This window comes from Pseudophryne corroboree (genome assembly GCF_028390025.1).
Source record: "Pseudophryne corroboree isolate aPseCor3 chromosome 3 unlocalized genomic scaffold, aPseCor3.hap2 SUPER_3_unloc_29, whole genome shotgun sequence".
NCBI lineage: Eukaryota > Metazoa > Chordata > Amphibia > Anura > Myobatrachidae > Pseudophryne > Pseudophryne corroboree.
This window is the reverse complement of record NW_026967518.1, coordinates 1,397,047-1,418,256: the sequence shown is the minus strand read 5'-3', so window position 1 is coordinate 1,418,256 and position 21,210 is coordinate 1,397,047.

Here is a 21,210-nt window from a genome sequence, read left to right as displayed (position 1 = left end):
AAATCTGGGAACCCCAGGGCAACCTCCTATAGTATGGAACCAGTGCCCTGATTTAACTAAATGTCCCCAATGTGCATCTCTGTTGGAACCAGAGAGGATGACCTGTCCCAACTGTACACCCCAGATAGGAACAGGCCACAGAACTCCATTAATGATAAATAGACTGAAACCATACAACCTGTCCGGTCAAGGGGAAATGCATTCAGGATTCCCATTGTCTCATAAAGACAAAAGAAAACTGAGAAAGGGGAGACTGGGAACAAGAAATGTATTTTACACTGAAGCAGAAAATGGAACTGTACAGATGTATGAAATTGAGGAAGAAGATGAATCAGAAAACTTAAATGTTCCTGCTTGTTACCCAGTACGTACCTTTGCCTATGTCAATCCAAGAGAAGGACAGCCTATATTAGCGGATGAGGAGGGATATGTTCAAGGACAAAATAATTTTAGACCACAGTTTTTTACAAGAGAAGAGCATACCCTTTTTTCAGTAATGGAAGTTACAGCCATAATAAAAGATAGCCCAGATCCATGCAAACAGCCTGGACGGTTTAAGTTATATATGGAGACTATGTGTAATTTACATTCCGCAGATGTGGAACAAATATGTAAAAATAAATTAGTAGAGGGTGATCTAAGACAGCTTAAGGATATGGCAGCTCATCAAGCCACTGATTATCATGAACAGATAGAAGATGTAATAGAAGCACAAAGGAAAACTATAGCCAGTGGACCACAATTTGTGGCACGCCTAAGGAGATGGTGTTATTTAAGAAATCAAAGGTATCCAGAAGCCGTTGGAGCACAAGGAGAACAACCGTTTAGAAGTTACCTTTGTAAAATTAAGGATATGGTCCGAAATGAAGGTTTGGACCCAGAAGCAGAAGCAGGAGAAAGGATGGTCAGATACCGAGTATTGGAAGGTTTAAGACCAAGTCTAAAACAGAAAATAAATTACTAGTACTCCTGCATATAGGTCTACACCTATGGATCAAATTCTGGATACAGTAGAGGCCTTAGAAGATCTGGAAAAGGAAGAAAAGGAGAAAAAGGTAGCTAAACCCAAAACAGTCTACCTGGTCACAGAAGAAGGCTCAAAGAAAAAATTAGAAGGGGAAGGAAGAGCCATGATCAAGCCCGAATCGGGAAAATGCTTCTGGTGCAAGAAACCAGGTCACTTCAAAAGAGACTGTCGCACATATAAAAGTTGGATAGAAAAAAGGGGCAATCAAGCCCCCAAGAATAAGTCAGACTGAAGTCCCGGCACCCCAGTACCAATGATACTACCGATGAACCCCCCCGACAGAATGGAAGATGGGTTTATTACAGTCAAACTGCCAACGGGAGAAAATGTTTCCTGCCTGCTTGATACTGGGGCAAGCCAATCAGTTATAAGACAGGAAGAAGTACCAGCACACCTCATTACAGGAAAACCAGTGACAGCAAAGGGATTAAGTGGAGAAAAGATCCAGCTGAGGAAAACTAGGATCCTCAATGTACAAGTACAAGGACATTCAGATGAAATCCCAGTAGAGTTCCTAGTATCTCCCACCTGCCCAGTCAACTTGCTGGGAGCAGATTTGCTGCTGAAACTACAAGCAAGTATTCTGTACAGAGGGAACAAGGTGATATTCAAGACAGCACTATCACCCACAGACTATGATCAAGTGCAAGCCGCTATACAGATATTTCTAGCAACCACCGCAGAAGACGATGAAGAAGAAACCCCAGAACAAATTAAAACCTGGCGAGGATGGGGAATTTCAGACAAGGTATGGGCAAAAGGAAAAAAGAGATGTGGGAACCATAAAGGTCCAACCTGTGAAGCTATCAAACCAGGAACTGTACCAGTAACTATAAAGCAGTACCCCTTGAACAAGGAACAGACAGCAGCCATAGGAGTACAGATCAAAGATATGCTTGCACATGATGGACAGCAATATTGCTGGACAAGACTACCTCAAGGAGGAGCTACAAGCCCATCAGAGTTCACAGAAGCCATGGCCACAGTCTTGAAGAAATGGTCACCTGAGTATCCAGAAGAGACAATATCATTGTTAAAGTTTCTTGCAGATAAAGACTACCGAGTGACACAAGCCAAGCTGAAATTTGCCCAGAAGAAGGTGATATTCCTAGGACACTGCATTTCTCAAGGAACATGCCGCCTTAGAACAGAAAGAATAAAAGTTATACTGAATGCTCCAAATTCACAGACCTTAACACAGAAAAGAGCCTTTCTAGGTTTGGTGTCCTATGTCAGAGACTGGATACCAGGAGCTTCAGCCCTTATGCAACCACTGTATAATGCCAAGAAGACTGCTACAAACTCCCAAGAAGAGCAAGAGACACAGTGGGTGGCTGTTAAACAGATGAAGGAAGCCATATGTTCAGCTCCAGCCCTGGGACTCCCAGACTACACAAAGCCTTTTACCTTGTTCTGCCATGAACATAGGGGACATGCAACAGGAGTCCTGACACAGGAGGTCGCTTATTATTCAGCAGCACTGGATGGAGTGATGCAAGGATCACCAACCTGCATAAGGTCAGTAGCAGCTGCAGCCATCCTAAAGGACAAATGTGCAGATGTTGTGATAGATCATCCACTTACCATACAAGTTCCACATGCAGTCACAGAAATACTGCAACAGGCATCTACAAGACATCTCAGCACAGCAAGGCTGACAAAATATGAAGTAGCCCTTCTATCAGCAAGCAACCTTACTATTAAGAGATGTACCTCTCTCAACCCTGCAACTTTACTACCTCTTAAAGATGAACCTGACGGTTCAAAAGGAGGGAAAGATGAAGAAGTACAGCCAGAGGAAAGAACAGAACCATACCCGGAAAAAGAACATGACTGTATAGCCCTCATGGAGGAAGAAATACAGCCAGATTAGAAGATTGATGACAGACCGATACATAATATAAAATTTTTATTTTTTACAGATGGTTCTAGTTATTATGTTCAAGGATACAGGGTGGCGGGGTATGCAATTGTTTCTCCGCATTAAGTCTGGAAGAACAGAAGTTTCCTTACAGCAGCAGGTAAACTTATAAAGAATGGGCATCTAATACAAAGACTAACAAGAGCATTTGAAACTGCCCAAACAAATGGCAGTCATAAAGACCAAAGCACATACTAAGGAAGAAACAGAATAAAGCAAGGGTAATGCATATGCAGATGCAGAAGCAAGGAAAGCAGCCCTAAAGAACAAACATGAACCAGCCATTTATGTTCAGAAAGAAGCAGAAGAAGTGAATATAAAGACTCTCATCAAGCTGCAAGAACAAGCAAAAGCAGAACACAAGACATGGGAAAAGATGGGAGCCAAAGCAACCTGTTTAGGTTTATGGAAGAAAGAAGACAAATGGTGCTTACCAAGAGCACTATACCCACCTATGCTACATGTATCCCATGGATCAGATCACAAGGGAAAAGAACAAATGACTAGGCTGGTACAGGACCATTGGGTAGCACCAGGATTTTATGTGGCAGCAAAGAACTTTACGGATCAGTGCTGGATATGAGAAAAATCCAGGAAGAAGAACAAGGACAAGCCTTGGACAGACACCAGAAGCTTATTTTCCTTTCCAGAGACTACAAATTGACTATATACAGATGCCAAAACATGGAACACATGAATATGTTCTACCCTGCACAGACATTTTTAGCAGATGGCCAGAGGCGGGTCCGGTAGCAAAAGCAAATGCTATCTCAACTGCAAGGAAAATAATAGCAGAAGTAGTGTGCAGATTTGGGGTTCCAGAAGTAATAGAACTTCTGAATGGGACCCTAAAGCTGAAAATACAAAAGGCCATGCAAGAGACAGGGAAAGCATAGGTAGAGTGCTTGCCCTTAGCATTGTTTGCAGTTAGAACACCACCAGGCAAGGAAACAGGGTACTCACCTTATGAGATTTTATTTGAGGAAAAAAAAAAAACCTAAGACAGGGAGTTATTTGCCCCAGGAACTGCAGCATAAACATGGAAATATGACAGAGTATATAAAGCAGTTGAATGAACACCTAACTGAAATGCATTCTCAAGTTTTATCCTCAGGACCAGAAAGAGCTGATTTTGAACCACACAGCATCCTGATTGGCGATTGGGTCTACCTAAAAAGACAAGTGAGAGGAGCACTCGAGCCCAGATATGATGGTCCTTTCCAAGTGTTGCTAGTGACCCCCACCTCGGTGAAACTCGAGGGTCGAGATTCGTGGGTGCATGCATCGCACTGCAAAAAGACCAAGATCACTATTAAACCCCCAGGAAAGTAATAAACTATGAATTTACTTGGACCTAAGCCTGATAGGTCCCTGTGGGGGGTTATTTGAGATCCGCAATGTTGGTTGTTGCAATTGTATTTACTGTACATTGGTAAAAACTCCTGTAAGTCAAGGCCCTACTTCAGCCCCTGAGATAAGTAGGAAAAATACCCTGTAACCATGAATAAATACCTCTGAAGTGTAAGAAAGACATTCAGTGTGGCCAATACCACCGTGTGCAAAAATGGAAGGCAGGGATAAATGTTTGTGTGAGTGTGGACAGGAACCACTGGAAATAGCAATGGAATGTCAGACTAAATGTAAATTTGATTACAGTACATGGGGAATATACTTTGCAAGGGTACAGACATGTTGGAAGTGTTAGCCAGAAAACAGTTTGAAATGGTCATGTATGACTGGATGTTGGACAAGGCCCTCCCTGCATAAGAGTAACGAATGGGCATGGCTGTTAGAATCCAGGCATAGGAGAGACAGGAGGGCAGTAAGCAAAAATGCAGGAAATAGAAGATATAAAACAGCAGTTTGTGAGAAAGGTGGAGGAATCATCATGGACATGGGGAGACTGGAATTTTGGATGGTTAAACCGTGCAATTTAGTTAAAGGGAATCGGAGAATGGTTAATAGGCTTTGTTCTCCTAATTGCAAATGTAGCTGGAGTATGTTTATTGGTATATGTACTCATACGTATTATTCTCTGTTGTATTTCATGCACTTCGAAAAAAGTAAAACGCAAGATAAACAAAAAGAAACCTGCTAAATACGTAAGATTCGAGCATACAGAGGAAATGGATGAACGTGACCAAGATGAATATGATGATATTGAATCACGTAATGACAGACAACCCGTCTACAAAAATGGAAGCAATCAAAAAAGACTGTAAAAAGGACTTTATGCATCTATGCCTTGTGACTATTTTGTCTGTACGGGATGGTTATTACCCTCCCCTGGCAATAGGCCTAGGGAGACAGACGTACTTGACCAGGTCATCGCCTGACCTGCTCGGCGAAGTAGGGTAGCGAGGTATAGTGTGATGTCTTTTTGAGAATCAAAAGGAGGGAAAATGAGGAAGGTAGATGGGCAAGCATTTGTATGATTCTGCATTAAAGCCAATGTCACTCCATTTTGTTATATACAATAGATTATAAGCTTACTTTAGTATTAAGATATTGAGATGTTTAAAATATGCCTGGAAGAAGGAAAATTACAGTTGGCTGAAAGGAAACAAAAAGAAGAAGTTGTGGCAAAGCCATTTACAAGAAACGAAGCAAAAACAAGGACGTGTGGCAAGGCTTCTGAGAAATGGAGAAAGAAAAGGAAACAAGCAGGCGTTATCAGGAAAAGGACGCAATCCTGAGGTTAAGGCAATAGTTAGTGACAGTTTTAAAAAACGTATATATATATGGATGGATTAATAAAAGAACAGAACTCAGATTGACTACACCATGTGTGCAGTGTGTGGTCATTTGATTTCTCCAGCTGGCTGAATGGCACGTATATTTTATTCACAGGTTCTGAATGCAAAAGACAGGCTGTTGTTGGAGTCCTCTCAGAGAAGGCTGAGGCTAAAGGAGGTTTACCTCCAACAAGCCCGAGAAGGGGCATCCATGCCTACAGCCCGAGAAGGGGCATCCGTGCCTACAGCCCGAGAAGGGGCGTCTGTGTCTCCAGCCCCAGGTGGGGCATCTGATGTTGTGACCCCCAGAAGGGGTATCTGATGTTCAGGTTCCAGAAGTGGCATCCGGGCATGCAGCTCAAAGAAGTGTGTCTGATCTATTAACCCCAGGAGGGGTCTTTGGAGTTTCATCCTCAAGTGAGGAATCCAGGGCCAAGATCCCAGGAGGGATTCTTAAAGCCACAGATACAGACATGAACTTTTGTTTGCCAACTTCAGAGAGTGCTACCAGCTCAGTACCACTCCAAGAGGGATCATCAGAACATCCGGATTCTGTCTATACAGAGTCAAGTGTCAATGGACCTAGCCCGGTTCCAGCCGTCGGTCCAAAGTCTCCACTGGTTCCAGCCAGCCCGAGTAGCTCTGTTTCCAATGCTGAGCTACCTCCTTCGGTTCCAGCTGATTCCAGCATCCTCGGATCAAATCCGGTCCTATCCGTCACTCCGAGGACTCCTTCGGTTCCAGCCGATTCCAGTCTCTTCATATCAAATCCGGTTCCAGCCGGTTCAAACTTATCTGGACCCAATCCGGTCCCATCCGTCTGTCCAGATCAGCCTCCCCTGGTTCCAGCCAGCCTGAGTAGCTCTGTTTCCAATGCTGAGCTACCTTCTTCGGTTCCAGACGATTCCAGCATCCTCGGATCAAATCCGGTCCTATCCGTCACTCCGAGGACTCCTTCGGTTCCAGCCGATTCCAGTCTCTTCATATCAAATCCGGTTCCAGCCGGTTCAAACTTATCTGGACCCAATCCGGTCCCATCCGTCTGTCCAGATCAGCCTCCCCTGGTTCCAGCCAGCCTGAGTAGCTCTGTTTCCAATGCTGAGCTACCTTCTTCGGTTCCAGACGATTCCAGCATCCTCGGATCAAATCCGGTCCTAGCCGTCTGTCCGAAGACTCCTCCGGTTCCAGCCGGTTCAAGCTTTTCTGGACCCAATCCGGTCCCATCCGTCTGTCCAGATCAGCCTCTTACAGTTCTAGTCAATTCAAGTAGTCCTGGACAAATCCCTGTTCCATCCGTTTGTCCAAAGTTGTCGTCGGTTCCTGCCGATTCCAGTTCCTCTGAACCCGGTGTGGTTCTCTCCGGTGTTTCGAGTAGACAACTCCTGTCGCTATGTCCAGAGTCTACAGTTCTTGCAGATGTTGCAATTGCCTCAACCCAGATGGAGGCTCTAAGCATCTCACCCCGAGATGAAGCTTCTAGCATTCTGTCAACCTCGGCAGAGAATCCCCGTCAGTCAATCCAGGAGATGACGTCCTCTCTTCACCCTCGAGCATTTCAAGTTGATTCTACTCCTGCTTCTGAATGCTTATTCCAGTCCTCAACTCTCAAGTGTCCTACATTGTCTTCCGAGACTTCAACTGACATTCAGCCTTCCAAGTGTCCACCAGATACAAAAGCTCCAGTCTACTTTGATGGTGACTATGCTCAGTTTCGTGCAGTGGCGAGCCAGTACCTCGCTTTTACTGAATCGGAATCTTCAGTGAGTATTACTCCAGCCAATGCAATCAGATACTTCCTCCTGTTCTTCAAAGGTAGAGCACTGGACTGGGCGAATCCTCTCATTGAATCTAAAGATCCGCTACTGAGTGATCTTCCCGCTTTCTGCGAAGCCGTAAAACAGGAGTTTGCTCCAAAGTTTATGCATTCAAAGTCATCTGGGCATTCTGGCCAATTTGTCAACAGTTTGTCTACTGTTCAATCCTCTCCAACATCTCTGTCTGTGCAAGATCAGGATACTTTAGACCAAGCTATTAAAGATTTCCAAGCTGTAAAGTCAAGACAAGGTTCTCAGACTTCAGGTTTGAAAGTTGCATATACTCCCGTGTCTCCATCCTACAGCAACACTTCTGAAAGTGAGTTTGTTGATGACGACTCAAGTTACATTATGGGGGGTTCTATCCTTCCGAGTTATGCCTTCTTCCAGGAAGTAAAACCTGTCTCAAATGACCATGAATGGTCTACTTGTTCTGACGAGGAAAATCTGTCTTCTGAAGATGAAAGTTGGGAAGACTTTTGAGGACCTCTGCTTTTGTGTATTCCTAAGTTCTTTTTCAAGGATCCTCCAAGTTCCTGCGTGGGTGTTCGGTGCCCACCCATAAAAGGGGGGGTACTGTCAGGAATCCGCAGTCTCCATTGCATCACTTCCAGTGAACAGGGCTCTCCTGGCTTCAGTCCTCTATCCTCAGAGTATCCCCTGTGAATTGGACCTGTGGAACTACAGGTCCCAGCAGTTCCAGTTCTGTTCCAGTCTTCAGTCTCCTGTAGCCCACAGCTCACCGTGCTCCACCTAACCAGTTCAGTTCTGTCCAGTTCTAGTTTTCAGTCCTCTGCAGCCTGGAATGCTTCAGCTAACTCACAGCTGATCTGGACACCTAATCCAGCTAGTATCTCTGCCTGCAGTTTGTGTCCAATCACTGCTGGGCAGGAGGTATAACTTCCAGTTTGTGGCTCTCTCACATCGCCTTGGACAATACGTCACATCCCGTGAACAGGTGGCTCCTGTTTGCAATCCTCTGTCTACAGAGATATCCTTGTGTAGTGGACCTGTGGAACAACAGGTCCCAGCTGTTCCAGTTCCATTCCAGTTCCCAGCTGTTCCAGTTTCCAGCTGTTCCTGTGTTCCCGTGGAACTACAAGTTCCAGCAACCCCTCCAGCTCTCCTGCGACATTCAGTGTGCAAGTTCCTGTGTTCCTGTGGAACTACAAGTTCCAGCAACCACTCCAGCTCTCCTGCAGCATTCAGTGTGTAAGTTCCTGTGTTCCAGTCTCCAGATCCCCGTGTTCCTGGTTACCTGCTTGTTACTCCGTGTTCCTGGTTATCCTACTACAGCTCCGTGGAACTACAAGCATCAGCAATTCCTGCATTCATTTACAGGCTTCACACCAATCTCCAACACAGTGTGCTTCAGCCTCAGCTGTAGAGACTCCATCTCCAGGTGCAGCTCATCACCTCACCTGTGAATCAGCTTGCAAGCTGCCTGTGCTTTCCCAATAGCACTGTGAACCCTGCATCAAGTCTTCTGCATCTGCTACCAGGTTTGCTACCATTATCATCACCTCTGCTGGCTCCACGTGTTTATCATCTCTGGTTCCCATACCAGCATATTGCCATAGACTCTCACTGTATTGCCATAGACTCTCACTGTATTGCCATAGACTCTCACTGTTTTGCCATAGACTTTCAGCTTCCACGCTGCATCATACCCATTGCATTTATTATTGTTTATTTCTCCAAGTATTCCTGCTGCCATATTGTTTTATCTTTCTGCTTAAATAAACAACATTGCGCACATGCGCAGGAATCCAATCCAGTATCCTCACTTCTTCCATCCTACCTCCACTGACCCACTAGCACCCCCTCCGGGGACACAAACCAGACCGAACCTGACATGTGGTACAGGACTGTCATTACCAATTCCAGACGTTGCTGTTTGGTCTGTCCACGGCACCGAGGGTATTTACCAAGGTAATGGCCGAAATGATGATACTCCTTTGAAAAAAGGAAGTTATAATTATCCCGTACTTGGACGATCTCCTTATAAAGGCGAGGTCCAGGGAACAGTTGTTGATCGGAGTAGCACTAGCTCGGGAAGTGCTACAACAGCACGGCTGGATCCTGAATATTCCAAAGTCGTAGCTGGTTCCTGCAACGCGTCTATTGTTCCTGGGGATGGTTCTGGACACAGAACAGAAAAAGGTGTTTCTTCTGAAGGAGAAGGCCAAGGAGTTGTCATCGCTAGTCCGAGACCTCCTAAAACCAAAACAGGTGTCGGTGCACCACTGCACGCGAGTCCTGGGAAAGATGGTAGCTTCTTACGAAGCAATTCCATTCGGAAGGTTCCATGCAAGGATCTTTCAGTGGGATCTGTTGGACAAGTGGTCCGGATCGCATCTTCAGATGCATCGGATGATAACCCTGTCTGCAAGGACCAGGGTGTCTCTACTGTGGTGGCTGCAGAGTGCTCATCTTCTGGAGGGCCGCAGATTCGGCATACAGGACTGGGTCCTGTTACCACGGATGCCAGCCTTCGAGGCTGGGGAGCAGTCACACAGGGAAGAAATTTCCAAGGACTATGGTCAAGCCAGGAGATGTCCCTACACATAAATATTCTAGAACTAAGGGCCATTTACAATGCCCTAAGTCAGGCAAGACCCCTGCTTCAAAGCCAGCCGGTACTGATCCAGTCAGACAACATCACGGCGGTCGCCCATGTAAACCGACAGGGTGGCACGAGAAGCAGGATGGCGATGGCAGAAGCCACAAGGATTCTCCGATGGGCGGAAAATCGCGTGTTAGCCTGTCAGCAGTGTTCATTCCGGGAGTCGACAACTGGGAAGCATACTTCCTCAGCAGGCACGACCTCCACCCGGGAGAGTGGGGACTTCATCCACAAGTCTTCCGGCTGATTACAAATCGTTGGGAAAGGCCACAGATTGACATGATGGCGTCCCGCCTCAACAAAAAGCTAGAAAACTATTGCGCCAGGTCAAGGGACCCTCAGGCGATAGCGGTGGACGCTCTAGTGACAACGTGGGTGTACCAGTCGGCTTATGTCTTCCCTCCTCTTCCTCTCATACCCAAGGTACTGAGGATAATAAGAAGAGTAAGAACTATACTCATTGTTCCGGATTGGCCAAGAAGAGCTTGGTACCCAGAACTTCAAGAAAAGATCTCAGAGGACCCATGGCCTCTACCGCTCAGACAAGACCTGCTGCAGCAGGGACCCTGTCTGTTCCAAGACTTACCGCGGCTGTGTTTGACGGCATGGTGGTTGAACACCATATCCTAAAGGAAAAGGGCATTCCGGAGGAAGTCATTCCTACGCTGATCAAAGCCAGGAAGGATGTGACCGCAAAACATCACAGCATATGGCGGAAATATGTTGCTTGGTGTGAGGCCAGGAAGGCCCCAATGGAAGAATTTCAGCTGGGTCGATTCCTGCACTTTCTACAGTCAGGGGTGACTATGGGCCTCAAATTGGGTTCCATTAAGGTCCAGATTTCAGCTCTGTCGAATTTCTTTCAAAAAGAACTGGCTTCACTGCCTGAAGTTCAGACTTTTGTTAAAGGAGTGTTGCATATTCAGCCTCCTTTTGTGCCTCCTGTGGCACCTTGGGATCTCAACGTGGTGTTGGATTTCCTAAAGTCGCATTGGTTTGAGCCACTTAAAACCGTGGAGCTAAAGTATCTCACGTGGAAAGTGGTCATGCTGTTGGCCTTGGCCTCGGCCAGGCGTGTGTCAGAATTGGCGGCTTTGTCATGTAAAAGCCCTTATCTGATTTTCCATATGGATAGGGCGGAATTGAGGACTCGTTCCCAATTCCTGCCTAAGGTGATATCAGCTTTTCATTTGAACCAACCTATTGTGGTGCCTGCGGCTACTAGGGACTTGGAGGATTCCAAGTTGCTGGACGTAGTCAGGGCCCTGAAAATCTGTTTCCAGGATGGCTAGTGTCAGGAAAACTGATTTGCTATTTATCCTGTATGCACCCAACAAGCTGGGTGCTCCTGCTTCAAAGCAGACTATTGCTCGCTGGATCTGTAGAACGATTCAGCTTGCACATTCTGCGGCTGGACTGCCGCATCCTAGATCAGTGAAAGCCCATTCCACGAGGAAGGTGGGCTCTTCTTGGGCGGCTGCCCGAGGGGTCTCGGCTTTACAACTTTGTCGAGCAGCTACTTGGTCGGGGTCAAACACATTTGCAAGATTCTACAAGTTTGACACCCTGGCTGAGGAGGACCTAGAGTTCGCTCATTCGGTGCTGCAGAGTCATCCGCACTCTCCCGCCTGTTTGGGAGCTTTGGTATAATCCCCATGGTCCTTACGGAGTCCCCAGCATCCACTTAGGATGTTAGAGAAAATAAGATTTTACTCACCGGTAAATCTATTTCTCGTAGTTTGTAGTGGATGCTGGGCGCCCATCTCAAGTGCGGATTGTCTGCAATACTTGTATATAGTTTTTGTTTAACTAAAGGGTTATTGTTGAGAGCCATCTGTTGAGAGGCTCAGTTATATTTCATACTGTTAACTGGGTAAAGTATCATGAGTTGTACGGTGTGATTGGTGTGGCTGGTATGAGTCTTACCCGGGATTCCAAATCCTTTCTTTATTGTGTCAGCTCTTCCGGGCACAGTGTCCTAACTGAGGTCTGGAGGAGGGTCATGGAGGGAGGAGCCAGTGCACACCAGGTAGTCCTAAAGCTTTCTTTAGTTGTGCCCAGTCTCCTGCGGAGCCGCTGTTCCCCATGGTCCTTACGGAGTCCCCAGCATCCACTTTGGACTACGAGAAATAGATTTACCGGTGAGTAAAATCTTATTTTTAATAATTTATTTCTCCATTTAAAAAAAAAAAAAAATTAATGTGTTTTTACATGTGGAATAAATGTGTTTTTTAATTCACTAAACCTTTCGGATGTATAGTACCTATTAATCATACATGATCAGCCAGCGCTGGTAATTCTTTTCTTTTGCAGTGGCCAAGAAGAACCCAGACTCCCCAGGAAGTGGAGAGTCCAAAGATCCACCCCGCATGAGGTAAAGAAGGGACAACCACAGGGTCTGGCTCACTTATTTCCTTCCTAAAAGCTGCTCTTTACCCAGTTTGGTACCTGTGGGATCCCACTCCAATTTCCCTTGAGAGTCCTTACCCTCACTAATCCCTTCTGATCCTACTAGTTCCTTCCTCTTCCAATCACTCCTCCTTTTTAAGCTTTTCACCACCTGCTGTGTGAGTCCCATCCAACTACTCCATTCCTTGACTCATTGGTGTAGCAACCCCCTTCTCCCCACCACCACCACACTGCTATACTGCAGTTGAGCTGTGAGGCTTGCTGCTAGCAGTACTCACTACTACATGTATTGTATTCCAATGCTGTAAGATCCTTAGATAAAGAAGTCACACACACCCCATGTAATATGAAGCTTCTGAGGAATATAAGTTAAGCTAACCAGACAGCTGAAAGAGATTCTATGCTCCTTGACTAAGAAGTGATGTTCTGTCAGGAGTTTGTGGTGGGAATTGTCATGTGGAATTGGATTACAGAGGTGTGCTGAGCGGTTTATAGCCCGTTCTGTTCAATAAACCACTGTTGGTTTTTCATTTACCACTGTGCCTGAGTGATTTGGAACCCAGTATCTTCACAGCTACTATCGATGGCTGGTAACTACCTGGCTCTCTGCCTTTGATGGTAAAACTAGTTATCATCAGGTATAAACCATCAATGATTCCTGACCATCAATAGTTGATGGCCAATCCTAGACCAGACCCTGAGAGACCACAGCCACCACCAGATCCACAATGTGTACCTAGAAGCTTCCACATCTGGCACTTGGTCACCCACCATCAGATCTACCTTCTCCTAGAGAGCCACCTTTCCACATCTAAGCTGGAACTCTGCAGGTTTCCTTCACCACCAGCTTGGATCTCCTTTGCATCAGCATACTGGCCAGCCTCACACAGGTCCATGGAAGCAGCATTATGATAACTTTTGACTCTTTATTTGCTGCAGCTGCTGTATAGATCCTGTGATTTCCTCCAGCTTATTAACCAGCTGCACCAGCTCCTCATTTCATGTAACTCTCCCAGCTGCTGTAACAGTTTTTTCTCCTGCAGTGTCCACAGGTTATCCATAGGATAACATTGGGATATGATGATGCGACAGTGGATTTGCACCAAATGGTCAAAGCTTTTGGCCTCCCAGCATGCAGTGGGCCCGTCCATATATCCCCACCTCCTGGCTCAGACAAACCAGTCCATGGTCAAGAGGGCTTCTGGTTTTTAGCAGCTATAAGCTTTCTTATTTTATTTTTATAGTATTTTTCTTGAGTGATCTTTCTAAAAAGCGTCTTACACCTACCTTAGAAAGAGTAGCTCCAACAATGCCCCGCCGAGTCATGACAACGCTTACCCACATGTACAGTGCTGTTTTGGCGGGAGTCTGCATCGGATATACTAGCAAGTCCAGCAGAAGTTACCTGGCTGTGACCGGAGCATGGGGAGAAGGTAAGGCATCGGTTCTGCTTAGAGGGGGAACACGGATACAGCTGCACTGTTTTGGAGGAGACTACCAGTCACTGACGCAGCTGCCACCTAGGGTGCACCGTGCTAGGCCTTCAGGATCATAGGCTCCAGAGGTAGTATGAGGCCACCATCCCTGGGATTGATGTCAGCTGTGGGGAGTCAGACGCTCCCCTGCTCACCCCTCCCATGAACCATTTTCCGGCTTCCATCTGAGACACTGTGTATCTAAAAGGACCCAGTCGCAGCATAGGCGGCTGTGTGACTGGTGCGGCTTTGTTCACTTGGGCATCTGTGTTCACTGTAGGTTCACGGGGCGAGTGTGTACACTATTAGTGTCTGGATCCACTCAGCGTTCGCTAACGTATTGATCGGTCCTGGAAGCGAGGTGAGTCTCGTCGTATCCCACTCTCCTGAGCCGGGTAATACAGCACTAAGTATCTAACTACCTTTTGAGCATGAATAGTTGGATAAGTGCCGGATGCATATGAGTCTAATAATTATTACTGTTGTTTCTTTTGCTATGCGTCTGAATATGGATAAACTCCTATATAAGGTAATAGTCCCATAGTTACATAATTAGTGAGGTTGAAAAGAGGCAAAATGCCCGTCAGGTTCAACCTGTATTCTGTGATCATATGATCATATTATAATGTACCTGCTGATGTAATGTCTTAGTACCAATAGACAACTATGACTCTTACCACTCCCAGATTAATGTCACTGTGTTAAATGCTATAACCCTGGATACTCTTTCCAGTTAGAAATTTGTCTAATCGGTTTTTAAATGCATTTACAGAGTCTGCCATTACTATCTTCTCAGGCAGGGAGATTCACATTTTTATTGCCCTTACCGTGAAGAACCCTTCCCTACGCTGTATACGGAAGCCTTTCCTCGTACTCCAGTGTCTCTAACCCTTTAATCAGTTTAGCCTTTGAACCCTTTCTAGTTCTCCTATATCTGTTTTATAATATGGTGCCCAGAACTGAACACAATATGCCAGGTGCAGACGTACCAATGATTTGTACAGTGGCAGGATTACATCCTCGTCCCTTGTCTCAATGCCCCGTTTTATGCATGCAAGCACTTTACTTGCCTTTTTTTTGCAGCATTTTGACATTGTGTACTGATAAGCCTATTATCCATGAGCACCCCCAAATCTTTTTCCACCACAGTTACCCCTATAATTTCCCCATTTAGAGTGTACGATATTTGTGTGTTTTTTGTCCCAAAATCCATAATTTAGCATTTTTCTATATTGAACCTAATTACCCATTTAGACGCCCAGGCTTCAAGTTTAAATAAGTCATTTTGTAGAGACTCCACATCACTATCTGAATTACCTTACACAGCTTAGTATCATCCACAAAGATTGACACTGTGCTTTCCAAGCGTATTCCTAGATCGTTGATAAATATATTGAACAGTTGCGCGCCAAGTACGGACCCTTGTGGTATTCCATTAACTACTGGTGCCCAGCTGGAGAACATCCTGTTGACCATTTCTCTTTGTACTCTATTATCCAGCCAATTATCTATCCATGTACAAATACTATATCCTAGACCAAGTTCCCTTAATTTGATGATCAGTCTCCTGTGAGGCAGTGTATCGAAGGCTTTTGCAAAATCTAAATACACCACATCCACTGCTTTTCCCTGATCAAGATTCTCGCTCACTTCCTCGTAGAAGCTAATTAAGTTAGTTTGACATGATCTGTCCCTTACAAACCCATGCTGACTTTTGCTAATAATCTTATTAACCTGCAGATAATCCTTTATGCTATCCCTCAAGAAACCTTCCAATATTTTGCCCACTATAGAGGTTAAGCTAACTGGTCTATAGTTACAAGGATTATTTTTAGTTTCCTTTTTTAATAATGGCACTACCTCCACTATGCACCAATCCTTAGGTACCTTGACTGATCTGTTTGAACTGTGGATTATCAAGTATAGGGGTTTTGCTAGCTATGACCTAAGCTCCGTAATAACCCTCTGATGAAAACCATCTGGGCCTGGTGATTTATTAATCTTTATTTTGCTTAGTCTCTCAAGGACAACAAGTATTCAGCCAAGAGTCATTACCATCACTATCTTTATGCACGACTTTCTCCGACTGATCCTCCCTGGTGAATACTGAGGAAAAAAATTGTTCAGTATTTCCGCTTTTATTTTATCATCGTTTATCAAAGCTCCCAATTCATCTTTTAACGGGCCTACATTCTCATTCTTTAACCTTTTACTGTTTATGTATTTATAAAACTGTTTAGGATTGCTTTTACTCTCTATAGCGATTTGCTTTTCGTTTACAACTTTTGCTGCGATTATTACTTTATTGCATTTTTTTTGCATTCCTTGTAATGCTGGAATGACTCCTCCCCTCCATTAGATTTAAATGTTTTGAAAGCATGCCTCTTTTTAGCCATTGCTTCTTTGACCTCCTTATTAAGCCATATTGGTTTGTTTTTAGTACTCCTGCATTTACTGCTCATGGGAATGAATTTGTGAATATGCTATCAAGCAACCCTTTTAAAGCATCCCACATTTCCGTTGTGTCTTTACCATGACACAAAACTTCCCAATCAATCTCGTTTAGTGCCTGTCTCAGCATATTGAAATTAGCTTTTCTAAAGTTAAATGTTTTAGTTGTTCCCTTATAGCTATGTTTCTTGAAACTGATGTCAAATGTGATCATATAGTGATCACTGTTTCCCAAAGTCTCCCCAACTTTAGTGTTTGATATAATGTCCACATTATTGGTAATAACTAGGTCCAGAATAGTTTTACCTCTAGTTGGGTCCTCGACTAATTGAGTTAAGTATTGATCCTTTAATGTATTTAAGAACCTGCTACTCCTAGTTTTTACACATGAATCGCTACTCCAATTTATTTCAGGATAGTTAAAATCCCCTAACACTAGGATGTCCCCCATTCCCGCAGCTTTTTCAATTTGGTGTAAGAGTTGTTCCTCATCATGTACACTAATATCTGGTTGCTTGTAGCACGTGCCAATGACTAGTTTCTTTGCCTCTGTGCCCGCACTTGTGATCTCAACCCATAGCGACTCCATGTTATCTCCAGCCTCCCTGAAAATACCCTCTATTAAGTTTGGTTTTAGAGATGGTTTACCAAAGAGACATACCCCTCCTCCCTTTTGGTAGCCCTATCCCTCCTGAAAAGAAAATATCCCTCCAAATTCGCAACCCAGTTGTGAGAGTCATCCCACCATGTTTCCGTAATACCTATAGTATCATACTGAGACTTTGATACAAGCCATTCCAATTCCCCCTGTCATGATCCGGGTATCTGGACGCCATTATTTACCCTTCAGATGCCTCCTAAGGCGGGCTCAGCGTTCCAGGACCAGATCCCACTGTTCCTGAGTTTCCACATGCAGAGTGTCAGAGTGGTGTTTTCATCAGCCGCGGCCTCCGCTGTGCCCGCGTGGTTAAATGTGCATCTATCAGCCTGGCGTCTCCTGTCTCCGGTGGCCGGCGCCGCCATTACTGTTTCCCAGACCACATGGATTACAAACCAAACTTCCCTCCAAGTGTCTGCATGGGCGCAGCCATCTTGGATTCTGTCATCTGATCATTTCCACCAATCTGCTGTCTGTATGGTTGATTTGCATAATTGCCTAGCCAACCCCTTCCTTGCTGCAGGTATAAGTAAGCTGTGCCTGAGCAAGGAAGACGTCAGTGCTTTGGTTGTCAAACCTAGTTCCTGTTTGTCTCTCTCCTGTGATTGTCTTCCAGGTTCCTGCTCCTGTCTTAAGACTTCCACCATAGAGACCCGCACCAGCATTCCACCTGCGGTGTAGCCTGACTCTCCAATCCATTGTGGATTCATCTGTTTCCAGCTACAACATTACCTGCTTCCAGCTCAGCTTCCAGCAGAGTACAGCTTCCCTTAAAGGGCCGGTGTCCTTTCTACACTTTACCACTCTCCACCGGTATTATTATTTCTCCGCTCTCAAGTTCTACATTTCAGTTCATATTTCATCGCTCCCAAGTTCATTTATTATTTAACTGGTTCCAGCCAGTATCCACTCCGTGCTAACAACAGTCTGGTTCCAGCCAGTATCCACAGCAGCTGTTTTACCTTCAGCAACCCAGCTTTTCCTGGAACACCAGCTGGCACAATCCTGGGTTATCTCCATTGCTACAGTCGGGCCTGGTAAGGACTTTCCATCTAGAAGATCATAAGAACTATCTCACACTACCAGTGCCCTGTGGCTCCTGCCATCCTGTAGTACTCAGGAACTGTATTTATTCTTTGCTGACTTTTACGTTTTCTTTTACTGCTGCTGTGTTGCGGAGTTGTCATAATAAACATCATTGACTTTTATCCAAGTTGTCGTGGTCACGCCTTCGGGCAGTTATTATTCATGTTACTTACATGTCCAGGGGTCTGATACAACCTCCCAGGTTCCGGTACATCTCAGCCCCTACAACTGAGGCTGCCTCCCGTCAGCTCAGGCCCTCAGCTGTGACAGTAAGCACTGACCTAATGAATCCAGCCGGAGACCAGGATCAAGCGGCCAGGCCGATGCAAGAACTGGCAGCCCGACTAGAACATCAGGAGGCTGCACAGGGCCACATCATCCGCTGTCTCCAGGATCTCTCTACTCGGCTGGATGGGATTCAGACAACTCTCCGTGGATCAGGCGCGTCTGGTGCGTCAACCACAGTGACTCCAGCTATAACCCCACCCACCTTACCCATCTCTGCTCCACGTCTTCATCTACCAACGCCAGCAAAATTTGACGGATCTCCAAGGTTCAGCAGGGGATTTCTCAACCAGTGTGAGATACAGTTTGAGCTACAACCTGGCAATTTTCCCAGTGACCGTACAAAAATTGCCTACATTATCTCTCTTCTCAGTGGCTCAGCCCTTGATTGGGCATCACCGTTATGGGAGAGGTCCGACATCCTGCTATCCTCCTACACTGCCTTCGTGTCAACATTCAGGCGTATCTTCGACGAGCCAGGCCGGGTAACTTCAGCTTCATCTGAGATTCTCCGTTTACGCCAGGGATCACGTACTGTAGGACAATATCTAATTCAGTTCCAGATCCTGGCATCCGAACTGGCATGGAACGACGAGGCTCTGTATGCTGCATTCTGGCATTGCTTATCTGAGCGCATTAAAGATGAGTTAGCTACCAGAGACTTACCTTCTAAGTTAGATGAGCTAATCTCACTCTGCACGAAAGTTGATTTACGTTTCAGAGAGAGAGCAACTGAGCGTGGAAGATCATCTGCTCCAAAATCTTCTGCTCCTCCTCCTCGTCAACTGTCACCATCTAAAGATGAGCCCATGCAACTTGGCCGTTCCCGTTTAACTCCTGCTGAGCGCCGAAGACGCCTCTCCGAGTCTCTCTGTCTTTATTGTGCAGCTCCGTCTCACACCATTAATACCTGTCCCAAACGTCCGGGAAACTCCAAATCCTAGCTCGCCAAGGAGAGGGCCGGCTAGGAGTAATGATCTCCTCTCCATCTCCTCAAGATTGTAATCTCCCAGTCTCGCTTCAAGTTGCTCAACGTTATCGGAACGTCATTGCCCTCCTTGATTCCGGAGCAGCTGGGAACTTTATTTCTGAAGCCTATGTTAAACGGTGGTCCCTACCCACCGAGAGACTTCCTTCGTCCTTTTCCTTAACTGCTGTGGATGGCAGTAAAATTTTTGATACAGTTGTTTCTCTAAGGACTCTACCAGTTCGTCTGAGAGTGGGAGTTCTTCATTCCGAACTTATTTCACTTTTAGTGATTCCAAGAGCCACACATCCTGTGGTCCTGGGCCTTCCATGGCTCCGTCTTCACAATCCTACAATTGATTGGACGACTACGCAAATCCTGGCATGGGGTTCCTCCTGTACTAACACATGTTTGTTTAAAGTGTTGCCTGTCTGTTCTTCCTCCCCCAGGTCGTCTGATGTTCCACCTCCTCCATATCAAGATTTCACGGATGTGTTCAGTAAAGCTTCTGCGGATATCCTTCCTCCTCATAGAGAATGGGACTGCCCGATTGATCTCGTTCCAGGGAAGGTTCCACCTCGAGGCCGAACTTATCCGTTGTCTCTCCCCGAGACGCATTCTATGGAGGAATACATTAAAGAGAACCTAGCAAAGGGGTTCATTCGACCTTCTTCTTCTCCAGCCGGCGCAGGCTTCTTTTTTGTAAAGAAGAAAGATGGTGGTCTGCGGCCGTGCATCGACTACAGAGGTTTGAACGACATTACCATCATGAACCGCTATCCTTTACCCCTGATTACTGAGCTCTTTGACAGAGTTAGCGGAGCTACCATCTTTACAAAGTTGGACCTGAGAGGTGCATACAATCTCATTCGGATCCGTGAGGGTGACGAGTGGAAGACCGCATTTAACACCCGTGACGGACATTATGAGTACCTCGTCATGCCCTTCGGATTGAGCAATGCTCCAGCTGTCTTCCAGCATTTCGTCAATGAGATCTTCAGAGACATTCTATACCGTCATGTCGTGGTCTATCTAGATGATATCCTCATTTTTGCCAACGATTTAGAGGAACATCGTTTCTGGGTAAAGGAGGTTCTGTCCCGTCTCCGTGTCAATCATCTCTACTGCAAATTAGAGAAATGCGTCTTTGAAGTCAAGTCCATTCCGTTTCTAGGGTACATTGTGTCCGGTTCCGGACTAGAGATGGATCCTGAGAAACTACAAGCAATCCAGAAATGGCCAGTACCCTTAACCCTCAAAGGGGTCCAGAGGTTCTTAGGGTTCGCCAATTATTACCGAAAGTTTATACGAGACTTTTCCACCATTGTGGCGCCTATTACTGCTTTCACCAAGAAGGGTGCTAACCCGTCCAAGTGGTCTGAAGAAGCCATGCAAGCTTTTCATCTTTTAAAACAGAGGTTCATCTCTGCACCTGTCCTGAAACAGCCTGACATCGACTCTCCTTTCATCTTAGAGGTGGATGCCTCCTCCGTTGGAGTAGGAGCGGTGTTATCTCAGAGGGCTAAAGATGGTCATTTACATCCTTGCAGTTTCTTCTCACGGAAGTTCTCCCCAGCGGAGCGCAACTATGCCATTGGCGACCAGGAGTTGCTAGCCATCAAGCTCGCTCTAGAGGAGTGGAGATATCTGTTGGAGGGAGCTTCTCATTCAATCACCATCCTTACAGACCACAAGAACCTTCTATATCTAAAAGGCGCACAATGTCTCAACCCTCGTCAGGCCAGATGGGCACTTT